At 33.1% G+C, this 15,981-nt stretch overlaps 2 protein-coding genes across 4 annotated transcripts in view; both read left to right on the forward strand.

Annotated features, from left to right (window-relative positions):
- LOC145317328 (uncharacterized) overlaps positions 1 to 15,981 on the forward strand; it is a 263,955-nt gene that overhangs the window by 25,102 nt on the left and 222,872 nt on the right. The window lies entirely within an intron of this gene.
- LOC145317329 (5-hydroxytryptamine receptor-like) overlaps positions 8,386 to 15,981 on the forward strand; it is a 62,732-nt gene continuing 55,136 nt past the window's right edge. Inside the window, exon 1 of the mRNA XM_080158368.1 lies at positions 8,386 to 8,440. The gene's annotated coding sequence lies outside the window, so the exon portion shown is untranslated. The remainder of the gene's footprint in view (positions 8,441 to 15,981) is intronic.

A 15,981-nucleotide genomic window follows, 5' to 3' on the forward strand; every position in this document is an offset into this window, starting at 1 on the left:
AAATTTTAACATTGTTCCAATACGTAAATCATCTAGTTTTAATCGATCTCGTATCAGATTTTCAAAGATTTTTTCTTGTTTTCATCTTTGTTAATTATAAAATGTTCGAATATTATTTTCTAAATTTCTGGTACTTAAATAGCATTAAAGTAATTGGTACAGCTTTGTATTAAAAAGACAAGGATAAATAAGTCTATAGAAAGCTGCAAATAACAAAACAAGCCAATTCATTAGTATCAAAGAACAAAAAATCATGGATTGACAAACGGACAAAGTGAATTATGGACTCGAGCAATTGTTCAGTGGTCATAAACCACAGATAAAAAAGAAAGAGATAAAAGGACATAGAAGAATAGTGTAATAATAGAAATCACAAAAACTGTAGGGGGAGAAAGTCACTAAAAAATCAGACACGTGACGTAATAAAAATGAGGGAGATAAAAGGAGAAGTGGTAAAGAAAACCCCTAAAAAAGAGATGGATAATCCCTCATTTTTATTACTTCACGTGTCTGATGTTTGAGTGATTTTCTCCCCCTACCGAAAACTTTGTAAACTTATATGTCTTTTGTTGTATGACCGACGGACTAGGAGAAAAGTTTGTATTTGTATAAATGCTACGCATGTAATATTATTAACCATTATAATGTATAGAAATTATGGTTCTTGTCATGCACTTTACAAATTATTCATTTTTTTCACAGGAAACAACAAGATTGCTTGGAAATGAACAACATTCTTTGGCACAAAGCTACTTAATATCTTGTTTTGTACGTCAGTCCCTTTTATGTTATGGGGGAACTGAGATTTACTTGTCTGCTAAATTTAGACTTAGCGGCTTCACCCCTTTCCCCTAAAAGCTTACTATTGAGGGAGGATAGTAGAATATTAGCCTAAAACAACAAGCAAGCAAACTTCCCTGAAAATCGCTTAAAATTAAAGACTTGCATTTGCATTAGCTTGTTGGGGCTTTTCTTGGGAAAATAGACTAAAACCATTAAAGACATGGGGGATTTTCAAAGTTTTTTTATGAATGGATGGGGGGGGGGGGTAAAATTCAATATATTTACAAAGTTTTTTTTGTATGTCAATGGTAGATAGATAAACATTTTAAACTCTATCTAGTATTGAATCTAATTTATGACAATTTATTCGTCTTTTATTTACCCAAAGCTTTGTTAAGGTCAACTATTGTGTATTCATTAAACTGTAAATTATACTGATACCCAAAGTTTTATAACATAATCTCTCATCAATGGCCTATTTAACTTTGGAGATCTTTATTAGATCTTGATTGGATGTTCATCAATTGACAAAGCTTTTAAGACGAAAAACAACAGTAAAGTGTAATTACCAAATGCAGTAATAAAGCTGGTAGACTGTAGAGGATTAACTGAAAACTGCACTACTATCTATTGAAACATAGAAAGAAATAATTGCTATTCCTACACAATGTACACATTATAAGCTGTACACATTGGAGGATATACACATTGATGATTGTACACATTGTAAGCTGTATACATTGTTAGACGTACACATTATCAACTGTAAAACTTTAACCTGTACACAATTGATAGCTTGTTGTACACATTTTTAGTTTTACATTGTATTGTACACACTGCTGTATTGTAAAGAATGTTGGGTGTATGATCAGGTGACAGGTGGCTGCTGTAACAAAACCTTTCATGCCAATAACACATTTCTCATCAAATATTTTCCTTTCAAACATGGACAAATATTTTAAAACTCAAAAAATCTGAGCTTTAGAAAGGACATATTATTTATTACAATTACAAATGATTTTACAAATGGGCATACCAACCCCTATTGGGTATAAGCCTATGAAAAAAAATAAGATATTGATTATTAATTTCTGTCAATGGCAAGTCGGTTAAATAAAGCAATAATTTTGTTCCTTAAAAAAACACTGCAAAAATATTTATAACTCCTCACATTGCAACTAATATACTCAATTCCTGCTCACAACCCCCGTAAAAATTAATAATTGATTATTAAGGGGGTATCTTTATGACTTCTTTTCTTTAGATTTTGTTAAATTAGGGATAACCCAAAATTTGGCAAGAATTCTAAATTTAAGGGCCTGAAAGGGTTAAAGTTCCTAACGGAGCATAAAAGCATGCACTATTTAAAATAATCAGAAAGGCGGTATATTAAAGCTCATAATGATTTCCAAATAAGAACAGTACAATCACTATCAAAATAAGATTTGTTCTAGAAAAATTGTTCCCATTGATGGTTCCTGTGATTGCATGCCCTCTACTTGTCCAAACAGACACCATCTTTTCATACATTTATTTTTAAAAAAAAAGCACAAACAAAATAGAAAAAGAATGATTACGACAATAGTAGCGATGATATTTGCATGAGTATTTATTATACAAGAAAATTTACATAGCTAACTTAATCCAATGAATAAGCAAGAATTTTCAACCAATAAGAGATAGTTTAGAATATAATCCAATAAAGAGACAGGAATTTTTAACCAATCAGAGATAGTTTAGAATATAATCAAATGAAGAAACAAGAATTTCAACCAATCAGAGATAGTTTAGAATATTATCGAATAAAGAGACAAGAATTTTCAACCATTCAGAGATAGTTTAGAATATAATCAAATAAAAAGACTGGCATTTTCATCCAATTGGATATAGTTTATTATTTCAACCAATAAAAAGGCAAGAATTCTTAACCTATCAAAATTGTTTTAATTAACCGAATGTCACAAGAAATTTAAGTGTATCAACAAATAAAAGACGGGTCTTTAACTTTTTGAGTAGCTTTACTGCTGAGAAAAAGAATAAACAAAGATGACAACAAAAAGCTCTTCTTCAATACAAATCTAAGAATAAGAGAGCACTTTCTAATTGATAAAAGTACTCTCAAAATACGTATTTGAAATCAGTTTGCATTCTTAGTACAAAAAAAGTACTTATCAAAGGTAAAATTTTAAAAGAACAAGGAAAAAATAAAAATCTTTAAATGCTTTTTGCAAAAAAAATCAAATTCAATTGAAAATCCAGCTCTGAATGAAATTGAATAAAAGTTTTCTATAATTTTTTGTCCAATTATTGGGAAGTAAAAGTGAATTATAATTCTAAATGAAATTCAAAAGTGTCAAGAAGGTGTTACAAAAAATCTAATAAGTAAAACACTTAATAAAATTTAAAATGGCGATAATGGATGTAAAATATACGTGGATATAATGACTAGGGAACAATTGCCGTTTGCTAATATGCACATATGTAGGTCAATTCGTTTATCAAGGAGGAGGGGAGGGAATGGAGTAAATAGGGTGGATGGTGGGGATCGTTATTCTAGCCAGCTAAAAGTTTCACTTTATTACATCACATGAAAATCTTGTGTAAGATCCAAGTAATAATAAATCTATTAAAAACAATGAACAAAATGAGAGGGGGGGGGATCACGATTGTTAAGGAAATACATCCCCCCAAATCAAACAAAATCTTTGTGGGTGGTTTTAATCCCTATTGCTACTTGAAAAAATTGTTAAAATCTTGTGTTCTCGAAGGAGCCGCACGCAGCTAAGTGGCTCAATCCGCAGCTGCCGATCCCCGACTTATCTTTCCAAAAATAGAATTCTATTGGTATTGAAAGGCACAGAAACTTTTCTTCCTGCCAAATTCGTGTTAAGTAAAGAAAGGGTTTGAAGAAAAATTAAATTGTCGGAATAATTCTGGGAAATTTGTAGACTTGTTTTCGCAAGGATATAGTCAGAAAAGGAATTATTTTTAGCAACAAAACCTCTCAATATGTCTGAATTTGTTGACTTAACCGTTAATATCTAGCTTATCGGAATGGTTTTTGGCTATTTTTACCTTTAAATTTAAACTCCTAAACCGTTTAGATGCTAAGGTTTATTTCATTGTCCATAATTTGTTTTTCTAGTAATATTGTTTGTGTCCCCTGAAAAATTGGAAGAGGTCCGTCGGCATGCAATTTTATGACATTGAATTAATGTGGTCATTGACGACACATAGCATCGAAATGCCATCATTCCGAGGGCTTTGCTACTTTGCTATAACATTGTCCTTGTTGTACTACCACAAATTCTGAATTTTAAAATTCAGAATTCTTTAATTGGACGGGAAGAATTATTTTGCGAATGCATTAAGCCACGTGATCTCATGGCATTATCATTAAAGAGCAAAAAAAACTTTGGGTTTTAGTAATGGGTATATTATTACTTGGATCTTACATCAGATTTTCTTGTTCTCTAATAAAGTGAAACTTGCAGCAGGCTAAAATAACGATTCCCCGCATCCACCCCTTTACCCCATCCCCTTTCCTCCTATCGGATGAACGGATAGACCAATAAATGAGTTCCGTGTTAGCAAGCTAAATTGATGACAAATTATGAACCTGAATTTGTCTTTCATCAAGGTTTTTATATTTACAGGAATTATAAAAGCTAATTTAACAGAACAGAAACATACCTAAGAATTTGAGGGTGTCAAATAGATACATCCTTTTTCAAAAACTGAAATTGTCAGTCCTGTGATATTTCAAAATTACTATGCATACCATTAGGCCATATGAATGAATTTTTTTGTTGTGCTACATAACTTGTTATTGCTGCGCTACTTGTTGATATAATTTTGCTTGTTTTGATGGTAAAGCTGTGCTAATGCGTACTTTTACTAAAAGCCTGTAAATATTAAGTAAACAAGGTCATTAATGACCATAAGTAACCCCTGCAGTAACAACAAATAACTTTCTAAACTTTATTATTCAAATATATGTATATGGGTAAAAATCCTCAAAAAAAATTGCAAGCATTTATCTAACAGAGCAGAATAGAATATACAGGGTGAGAAAAATAAACAGGGTTTCTCTGTTAAAATCTACATCATATTTATTTTAGGTGCTTGTAAATATTTCTTAAAACAATATAAAAAAAATAAATCTTATTTTTAAATCATTAAAAGTAAGTTTTTTTTCTTCCTCTGTAAAGTTTTGGGAAAGTATTTGTCTCTGACAAACAAATATACCATAATTATAGCCGAGCTACTAAAAATAATAAAGATAACCTATACAGTATAGTCCTCAAAAAAGAGATTTTTAAGAGTAGCATATGTAATATTCTCTATACATTTCTACATCAGAATATAACAAAAATGGTTTAAACCTAAATTGACAAAAGATAGTTTTGAAGTTACAGGTTACTTTTTAAGTACAATATTTTTTGAGCGACCACACCGTAGAAGTAAGAAACAAGACATACATACAGACACATGTAGAATAGATTTTTTCAGAAATTATTAGCTGTGAAGAAATGGTAAATATTTTGCAGCTTGTGAGAGAGAGAGAATGTTTTGCTTCATAATAAATATTTTATCTTTCATATATATTATATGTTTATTTATTTATTATTTATTTCATGTCGTATCACAAAAAAAAAGTTTTAGAAACGCGGTTCCACGAGCGTGCTATAGGTGGGGTATTACTGGTTAAATTCTTACCCCAACAAACCCCGATTCCCCACTAACTCTCTATAATATATTTTTTTCTGTTTCAAAATAAGTGCTCCAATGGCGATTTGAGAAATAGTATAACTAAAAAATACAGTATTTTTAAATTAATTTCCTTCAAACTGCCGCTAAAGAACCATAAATAGCCCACTTTGTTACAAAAGCGTCCCTCTAGCCCATGTGGGAAATTGTTGGGCTCTTGTCCATAGGGACTTTTATACCTAACCCAAATTAAGTATTCAAAAAAGTTGGTGTGAAAATGCGAAAAGTGTTCCATTATTTATGTTAAAGTTTGTGTAGGTTATGTAAAGAAATTGTGTGTCATAAACATAATTTTATATTTTAGTAAAGTTGCAACTTATAAACAAAAAAAGGATGACAACATCCATAAAAGCGAAGCACCTTAACAAATTAGATGGTCAGGATAAACATGGGATTTCCGTATCTATCTATCTCAAAATTACTTACATTTTAACAAATATTCTAAGGCTTGATTATATAGCTACTTCGCTTAAAATAAAATGTGTATTAGTGTAATTGTCCTAAAAATCTTTATTTCAAAATTAAGTTGATAGGTTATTTATATCATATGATAAAATCTAATCAAAGGAGCAAAAAAATCTGTCTGTTATGATCATATACATAATACTCTGTCGGAATTATACCTATTATCATTGGAATCATTATACCAAGTCTGACTTTAATAGGACAATTCTAACATGCCTAAATTAACGATAAAAGCTATTCGATACTGACGTACCGACCCTAATTGTAGAAAAGCTTCGCTCTTAAGGACTAGAAGAGGTTTAAGAAAAGTTGACCACAACTCTGATTGTTTAATTATACTACAAAAACATTGTGGTTATTACAATCTTTCTTACAGGGGCGTGCAAGAGGGGGGTTGTACTGGGAGTTTAATTCCCAGGTACGTTCACAGATATCCCCCCCCCCCACCTCCATAAAATTTTATTTTTCATTTTTTAACCGCCCCCCCCTCCAAAAAAAAACCTCCTTTGATTAGCATTTCTGCTCCCTCTACTTTTTAATCAGCATTTTAGACTTACAATTTTAATGTTTCATATTGACTATATAGCACTAAATATAAGTGGTCATGGCCGCCGTTTAATTTTTACATGCCATTTAATAATTATAATAGGTCTAATAAATACTATAGAATTTCCTATGATACCCTAGGAGTATGGGTATCATATGTAAAAAATACCCTATTCTGGCCAAAGAAATTTTATTGGATTTAGCCAATTATTGTATACCATTTCATTTTCAATATGATTTATCAAAAAATGGTCATCACTAAAATATTATTGGCATAAAAATATTCTAATGACCTTTTGTCTATATATACTGATGTTAATATAAATATCTACACAAGATTTTTACAGGAAATGCTTTTAAACACCACTGATAAATCTCTGTGCACGCGTATTTTTTTCATTATTTTGCAAAAAAAAATATTAAAAAGAATACACTTGTAGATTTTTTAGAGTGAAGCTTTTATATAATTAGGATCAGTCTCTGTCCGTAACGGATAGCTCTTATGATTATTTTAAGGATGTTAGAAGCTCCCTATATTACTTTTACCAGCTGGGTATAGTTTAGAATGCGTACCAACTTTATAACAATTTCCAGAAAGTCAATATATAAATGATTTCTTTGCTTTCTAAAATTAAATTTATACTTTTATACTAGCGGTAACGCCCCTAGTATGTAGGTAATCTGGTTTCATAGGGACAGAAAAGGGGATAAAAAACATCTCAAAACCATCCCAAGACTTAAATCTAAAAACAAAATAGACCAAAACCATCACAGGAAATAGATAAATCTTACCTGAAATAGGGAACCCATTCAGTTCAGTAGTTGTTTAAATCTCATGCTTCATACAAAAAATCTTATTGCTTTATATTATGTGAAGATGATATGATTATCAGCCGTTTTCTATATCATACTGGACAAACAATGGACAGACATTTTGCTGTACTTTATTATAACTACAGAATTTCTAAAATTTGCGGCTGCGATTGCTTAATTCATTCTTATCTGCACAACAGCAGAGCAAATATGTTAATGTTGGTGATGTTAATCTGTAATCTGTATGGTCCGCAGAATAACTGTCTCCTCTATCTACATGAATTATTGCTTCTAGAAACTTTTTTTTGTTTTGCCCGCCCACTATTTATTATGGAAAAGTGTACAAAAAGAAATGAACAATGCTTTGTTTTAGCATTGTTTATTTACTTGCATAGAGGATCTTAGAATTGAATCATGTCGGTTTACAAAAACCTGACTGCGAAGTATAAAAGTTTTTTCTTTAATTATTACCAACTCTGAGGCCCCCCAATTAGATCGGAGAAATTTTCCATTTATTATATTTTAAAACTCTAATTGTTTTATACTAATGTATTCAACTTTATAGTAGTGAATGCAAAACATTCGTTGTCTCTCTGTTCTTCTGTTCAACTATTTAAAAAATAAATTAAAAAATACAGTGAGAATTACTCTGATAAAAAAATATGATTAACAAGGATAACTTAGAAGAAAACAACCTTATACGTCAATGAATCATAAAATAAAACGTTTTGACTTGATTACATGATTTGGATTACCATAGAATTTTGGGAGCCAACAAAATTTTGGAGGTCATGAATGTTATATTATGATGATCATGTGTATGAAATTTTATTTAATTTTTGTGACCGGACAAAGTGTCTCAAAAATAAGCCATGTGACGTCATAAAACTATAAGAAAGATTTAGATAATCTCTCATTTTTATGACGTCACATGGCTGATTTTTGAGATACTTTGTCCGGTTACTCATTTTTATTCAGTTTTAATTTTATTCAATCCTAAGTATTTATTTTTCTTTCAGATTGATTGCCCAGACAGATTCTTGAAAATGAAATCCATATAATGGTAAGCTATACATTTTATATTTAAATTATAGAAGAGAAAACTGAAAAAGCATAACCATCGAATCTTTCGTAACACGTAGCACATCCGGAATTGGTTCGAATCTCTACCCAACACTGCGTCATAACTACAGACGTTAAAAATAGTTCCAACTTTTGTTATTTCAAATGCATGACATAAACCGTTAGAGGAAAGGGAATGCATTGCCACGAAACAGGCGGAACTCATTACAATGCACAAATTGGACTTCAAGACGAAGGTCGTAAATTAATGGGTTGGTTTTTTGAAGGGCGTCATGGACACCATTAAGGAAAATTTGGTTCATAGATACACAAATAATGATATCTTCCCCAGGGGCGTCCAAGCTTTTTATTTTTGGGGGGGTAAAAATTTTTGAAGGGGGGGGGTATTTTACCCCCCCCCAAAATTTTTACCTCGGGGGTAAAATTTGCTTGGGGGGGGGGGTAATTACCCCCTCTGAAATCTGTTGGCAGGGGTTAATTTAGTTTACCCCCCCCAAAATTTACCCCCGGGGTAAAATTTTTTTGGGGGGGTAATTTAAATTTTATTAAATATATAGTATTAGAACAGTATTAGAGATTTTTTATTTTGGGGGGGGGGGGTATTTCATCATCATTGCCATTTATCTCTACTTTCCAGAGCATAGGCCACGCACAATGGTTCTCCATTTATCTTTGAATTGGGCCTCAGTAGAGGCTTCACTGAAAGATGAAAAATTCTTCTTTCTCAGTTCCTCAAGGAATTCCCTCCTCCAGGTTGTTTTTGGTCTGCCTGGTTTCCTTTTTCCTGTGAAGGGGTCCCAAGTCAAGGCTTGATTGGTTAAATCAGCATGCCCTTTCCTTAGAGTGTGCCCCAACCCTCTCCATTCTTCTGTTTTATTGTCAGTTTGATGTCTGACATATCACTGCGCTCTAAGAGCTCAGCATTTGTGATCTTGTTGGGCCAAAAGATCTTGTGGATTCTCCTAAGACATTTGTTGACATATGTCTGTAGCTTGGAGACCACTGCTGTGTTTAGGAACCAAGTTTCGGCCCCATACAGCAAAACAGAGAGAACATTTGATTTGAAAAGTCTTAACTTGGTCTTTATGGAGATGTTGTTAGAATTCCAAATTTTGTTCAAGCTGGCAAAGGCTGTTCTAGATTTGTTAATTCTAGCTTTAACGTCTGTCAAAGTGCCTCCAGCTTCATCAATTTTACTTCCAAGATACTCAAAGCAGTTAACATCCTCAAGAATTTGGTTTCCAATAGTTATTGGTTCTTGGGAGTTTGCATTTAATCTGAGTATTTTAGTTTTTGGAATATTTATTTCAAGTCCAACTTTCTTGGAAGTTTCAGCTATCATGTTAGTCCTTCTTTGCATTTGGCTTCTATTGCTTGTTAACAAAGCAATATCATCAGCAAAGTCCAGATCTCCCAAATATTTGGGATTGCCAAATAACTGCCAGTGAATGCCATCATTGCTTTCACAGTTCTTCATGATCCAGTCAATGGCAAGAGGAAAAGGAAGGGAGAGAGAAGGCATCCTTGTCTGACACCTGTAAGGTTGATAGTTTACCTTTATAAGGTTGATAGTTTACCTTTATACATAACATTTCCACCTCCTTTATGATAGATAGCTTTAATGATATTGATTATCTTTTCTGGAATGCCATAGTGTCGACAGATTTTCCAGAGAGATTTCCTGTCTAAAGAATCAAATGCTTTTTTGTAGTCAATAAAGTTTACAAAAAGCTCAGAGTTCCATTCCTTGGATTGCTCTATGATGATTCTTAGAGAGGTTATCTGATCAATAGTGGAACGGTTTGGTCTAAATCCAGCCTGATTAGGTCTTAGCTTTTCATTAACCTTCTTCTTTATTCTATTAAGAAGAATCTTACTAAGGATACGGCCAGGTACTGAAAGAAGCATTATCCCTCTGTAGTTTCCACATTGGGTCAAGTCTCCTTTTTTGGCCAGAATTGAGATATGTCCATTTTTCCAGTCCTCTGGGCATAACTCATCATTCCATATCTTAGTGATCGAAGGTAGGAATGCCTCAGCAGATGTGTCTAGGTCAGCTTTCATGACCTCAGCTGGGATGTTATCAGGTCCAGCGGCCTTGTTATTTTTCAAACTTTTAATGGACTCTTTGATTTCCAATAGATTTGGCACTCGACAGTCAATGTCAAGTGCATCTGAGGGTGGAATCTCAGTTTCTTCCTCTGGAACTGGAAGATTAAGCAGTTCAGTGAAATGCTCTGCCCATCTATTTAGAATATCCTTATCAGTTTTAAGGAGTGAACCATCCTTGTCCCTGATGTGTGATCCTGATTTGTGTACTTTACCTGCAATGCTCTTAGTAATCTCATAGACATCTTTCATTCTATTTTGATTAGCAGCATTTTCTTGCTTGCAAGGCAAGGTTTTCCAAGTGTTCTTTTTTGTCAATTCTGACACTTTTTTGGATTTCCCTGCTGAGCCTCTTATACAGGTCTTTATCTTCTGGAGAGTTTCTAGAGAGTGTCTTTTGTCTTACCTCTCTTCTTTGATCCATGAGATCAATGGACCTTTGAGTGATCCACGGCTTTTGGTTAGCCTTTTTGAAACCTAATTTTTCTTGGCTAGTATCATTATAAACTTTTTTGATACCTTGCCAAATATCTTCCACTCCATCTTCCTCTTGAAGAGTCAGCAACTCAAATCTATTCTTTAGAGTGAGCTTAAACTCTTGTAACTTTTCAGGGTTTTGGAGGGTTGTTAAACTATATTTCTTCCTGGGGTTAGGCTTTGTGTCCTGCCTTTTAAATCTAAGCCAAACTTTAGAAGATAGAAGATAATGGTCTGAATTAACATCAGGTCCTCTTTCAACCCTGACATCAAGGAGAGAACCTTTAAAGCGTCTAGATATACATATGTGGTCTATCTGGTTAAAGGTTCTTTGATCTGGTGATCTCCAGGTGGCAGTAAGAATCTTTTTGTGTTTAAAGATGGTTCCACCAATGACAAGTTTGTTTTCAGTACAAAAACTTACAAGTCTATCACCATTGTCATTTTCCTTGCCATTATTTAAGCCTAGGCTATATCTGCCCATGACTTCTTCTAAATTCTCCTTATTACTTCCAACTTGAGCATTGAAATCTCCTAGGAGCATGGTCAGATCCTTTTCTTTATGACCATTTTTAAATACAGAGTCAAGCTGGTCATAAAATTCGTTTTTGACCTCTGTATCTGCTTGTTCTGTAGGAGCATATGCTACTATAATTCTCAGTTTGATGTTTTTAACTGAGGATTTGAAATAAGCCTCCTTAATTCTAGGACCATGGGGTAGCCAACTGATCATGGCCTGCTCTGCTTGCTTGGTCAGCATAAGAGCCACCCCTTGATTATGGCCTAGATCCTCATTCATATGACCTGAGTATAGTATTTTCAAGCCAGAATGGTGTTTAAACTCTCCATTGTTTGTCCACCTTGATTTGGTGATAGCCAGGATGTCAACCTTGGCTTTTAGCATTTCTCGGCAAATGTTTTCTGTCTGGCCTGTATGAAACATTGTCCGAACATTCCAGGTGCAAATTTTTGCTGGTCTGCGGGAATTCAGAATCATCCGCCTGACTGGTCCGTTAGCGGTTTCCCAGCCAAACATCATATTGTTGTTTCCAACCTCTACTTCGTTCCCGAGCCCAAAGTTAAATTGATCATTACTTTGTGCGGGTTGAACATAAGCAGGTTTTTTCTAGGGAAGGATTGTTAGCCCCACCCAAACCCCCTAGACTGGGGGAAGTGACCAGAATTCAGTCTGGCATCTACCCTAGGACCTTTCCAGCACAGTAGGACTCTTCTGGTGTAGCTCCCAGGGTCATTGATGCACGGTGCAGGATGGACGGCGTGCACGTACCTGGTCTCCCATCCCTATTACCCCCCCAAAATCGTTTGGGTGGGGGTAATCGCCCCATTACCCCCCCCCCCTTGGACGTCTATGATCTTCCCGTCCTCTATATGTCTATTCATTAGTATTTTTCTCTGATAATTCTTGATGTAAAAGTTATATAATTATTGTCCAAGCCCTTTTCTAGTAAAAGTCTAACACTTAAAAGTTTAACCGTCCTTTTTATAATATAATTTTTTTTATTTATGTACTTTTATTATTATTGGTTGTCCATGGGGTGTGTATTTCTTTTATTGAGTAAACAAAGCAAACACGATTCTTTTACAGGAATAAAGGCATAGAGATATGATGATAATTTTAAAACAAAAGACAGGATAACTAAGTAGAGCAATTTTTCCCTTTCTTTCCGAACAACCAACCCTTTGATTGCACGACTTTTTTTAGCCTTGCTTGGTGATTATCTGTTCTGTTTCAGGGCCAATGCATTCCTATGCTATCAAGGGATACGACATTGATGGATACATTGATATAAATCCCCAATATTGATAAACAAAACACCCATCTTTACATTGTATTAGAATTATTGGTCTAACAGTTTGAACTTTAATAACATTTAATGAAAAAATGCCAAAAGTTTTTAAGTTTTTAAAACTTTGGGTATTAGAATAATACATCCAGTCCAAAAGTCCGCCTTATAAAAAAAATAGTTTTTCTTTAGTTGGCAAATCTCTGTGGTACTTTGTTCATTCATTGTTAATAAAATATATTGGATTTGTCAAAAGCATAGCTTTTCCATAATTTATGTAATACATACTTATAAATAAAATCTGGTACTTTTTACCTATTGAATCGTCAGATTTTGAGGATTTAAAAAAAAACTTTTACTAAATCGGTTAGTTAATTTTTATTCCTATATTTGATAGCAAATGTATGCATATATGTAAGTCCTTTAAGATCTCGTAAATAATTTGACCTTTCAGACCAGTCTACAATTTGTTAAAAACTTGAAATTGGAAGGCTTTATAACTTTGACCCAACATGGCTCCAAAAAAAATTAGTGTAAATCATTTAAATATGTGGAAGGGGGGGGGGGATCCCCTCCTTTCCGCTAGGGGCCAACAATTCTTCCATGAAAGAAACTTACACAGTCTATGAAACAAATGTAGAAATAAATTCTATAGAAATAAATTGAGTCAAACTGTTTTTCTAACTTTCATCAAACTTTGAATATTCAAGTACAAATGCAATAGACATAAAAGCTTTGTTTATTTTTGCTATAGCGCTGCTACTCTATAATATGACGATCAACTGCCTAAAAGTTGAAGTTTAGAAAATAAGAAATTTTTTGGAGATATTTCTTCTATTGGAGACTAATTCCTCTAGTAGGTTGGAGCTAACATGCAGTCAAAAAAAAAGATATAAACAAGGATGACAACATCCATAAGTAGGGAAGCTCATAAATAATGAATGGATATCGGGAAAAAATTACTATAAAGCAGTGTTATACAATAAACATTAATCTTGGTAAAATAGGGAAATCATCAAACCTTTAAAATCACGCAACCTTACAATCATGAAAACTTAAAAATCTAGAAATCGAGCTAGCATCGCAAATAATAGACAAATCTTGATGAAACTTGATGGAAAAATGTAGAACATGAGCATATTCAATCCCTGATAATTTCAGCCGTCAATCCTGAATAGGAATCGAGAAAACCATGATAGCGTTACGGACTGACTGACGGACAGACAGACAAAGTGAATTATAGAGTAGCTTCGTTACTTAAAAACTGTATAGGATCAATAAAAAGCTTCACTGTAAAGCTATATATTTTATAGAATAGTCGTATGTGTGTGTTTGTCAACTTTAAATTTACCTAATTTTCTTTATTTTAGTTTAGTGTAAACTTTTATATTGGCCCTGGCCAGATTTAAGGATATTTAACTGGGGGGGGGGGGGGGGGGGATAGTCCCTTCCAACCCTAGAAATAAGAAGTAAAATTTTTAAAAATTACCCCCACAAGCAAATTTTACCCCCCACCCTAAAAAACAAATTTACCCCCCACCCCAAATAAGAAAGCTTGTTAACAATACTTAATGAACATAATTTTTTTTTTGAAAGTTAATTATTATTTTTGCATTTTTGTGCAAGAATAAGATTTTGTATTTTTTTGGATAAAATTTGACTTGCCACAACTTATTGAACTGTCCAACTTTTACTTGAGACATAAATATGCATACATACCAACTTTACAGGTAAATTTCAGGGATCTTAAGGGATAAGACAATGGACATTAAATTAAAGTATATCCCAAATATATTCCATGGATTACACTAAACAATCAAGATGCGATAAAAAAGTACTCGCAATTTTATGGCACACAAATGAGAGAATGTATTTATAAAACCTTGGGTACTGCTATAATTTTCAGAACAGTCTTTTCAAGGATAGTTCATTCCAATCGCCATACCCTTATGTCCGGATATTTACAAATATTAAAAGTTTCTCCATGGAGGGAGGGAGGGGGGGGGTCCGAAGAATACTCCATTTAAAGGGATTCTGCCACATTATAATTTAAAATATGTCAAGAAAAGTTTATAATGGTCTGTATGAAAATTTAAAAGGTATAACACACCATGTGATGAAACTGTCATATCCAGAGTTTTAAAAATATAAACTTGGAATTAGTTTAAAGGAAGTTTGGTTAAAGTTGTTGAAACATTTATCAATAAAGAATAAAGATCAAGATATAATAGACTTAAAAAATTGTTGATAGTTTAGAATTTTCAGCGCCTTTGCTTTAGAACTTAAATTGGAAGTACGTTTACATTAGTTGGATTTACTTAGATGCTATTTAAGATACCAGTTATGCTTTGTAGACAACCTTTTTCCTGTGACTAAACATAAAGAAATATGTTCGTCTGCTATAAATTCCTTTCTAAGTTTGACGGATTGTAGTGTCTGACAGCCCGTTCATTTATTTATTTACTTGCAACTACGCACCACATAGGGCCTCTAGAGGGTGGAAGGTGGGTTGCCCTCCTAACTACTACAATTTTTTCTTGGGAGGGTGGTAAAAAACCATATAGGTTCAGTGTTGAGCGAGATTCTTCGGTACACATAGACAGAAAATCTTTTACTTTATTTTAAGGATTGATAGTTTATAAATCTGAATTGACTGACAAATATATTACAGAGTAATTTTGCTTCTAAATATAGAAATAAGAAATCCTATTCCCTAAAATTTATGATGTTAGTTAATTAAATGTTGTAGAATCTTAGAAACAAAAAAACAGAGAAATAGAATAGAGTTACTAAGGTTACACATGCTTTTTCATAATTTGCATTGACCATATACTAGAACCATAATTCAATCTACTAATCTTAAAATGCAGGGTGTACAAATTGATAAAATTTCTATGCATAACAGTAAAAAAAAATTATGAAAGGGTTTAGTGGTTTTGGGGATACATTTTAGACAAATCTATAATATTTGAATCTCAGTTACTTCTCGGTGATAAAGTTTTGAGTATCTAAATTTCTAAACTTGCTAGTAGTATTGACATTAGAGTAAAACACTAGAGGGAGAAAAGGTTAAATAACTGTATCTCACCATCGCACTGTCCTTGCGCCGACTCTCAATTGGGTTGTTGAA

Source organism: Acartia tonsa, chromosome 4, assembly GCF_053477335.1.
Source record: "Acartia tonsa isolate MP-2025a chromosome 4, ASM5347733v1, whole genome shotgun sequence".
NCBI classification, from domain to species: domain Eukaryota; kingdom Metazoa; phylum Arthropoda; class Copepoda; order Calanoida; family Acartiidae; genus Acartia; species Acartia tonsa.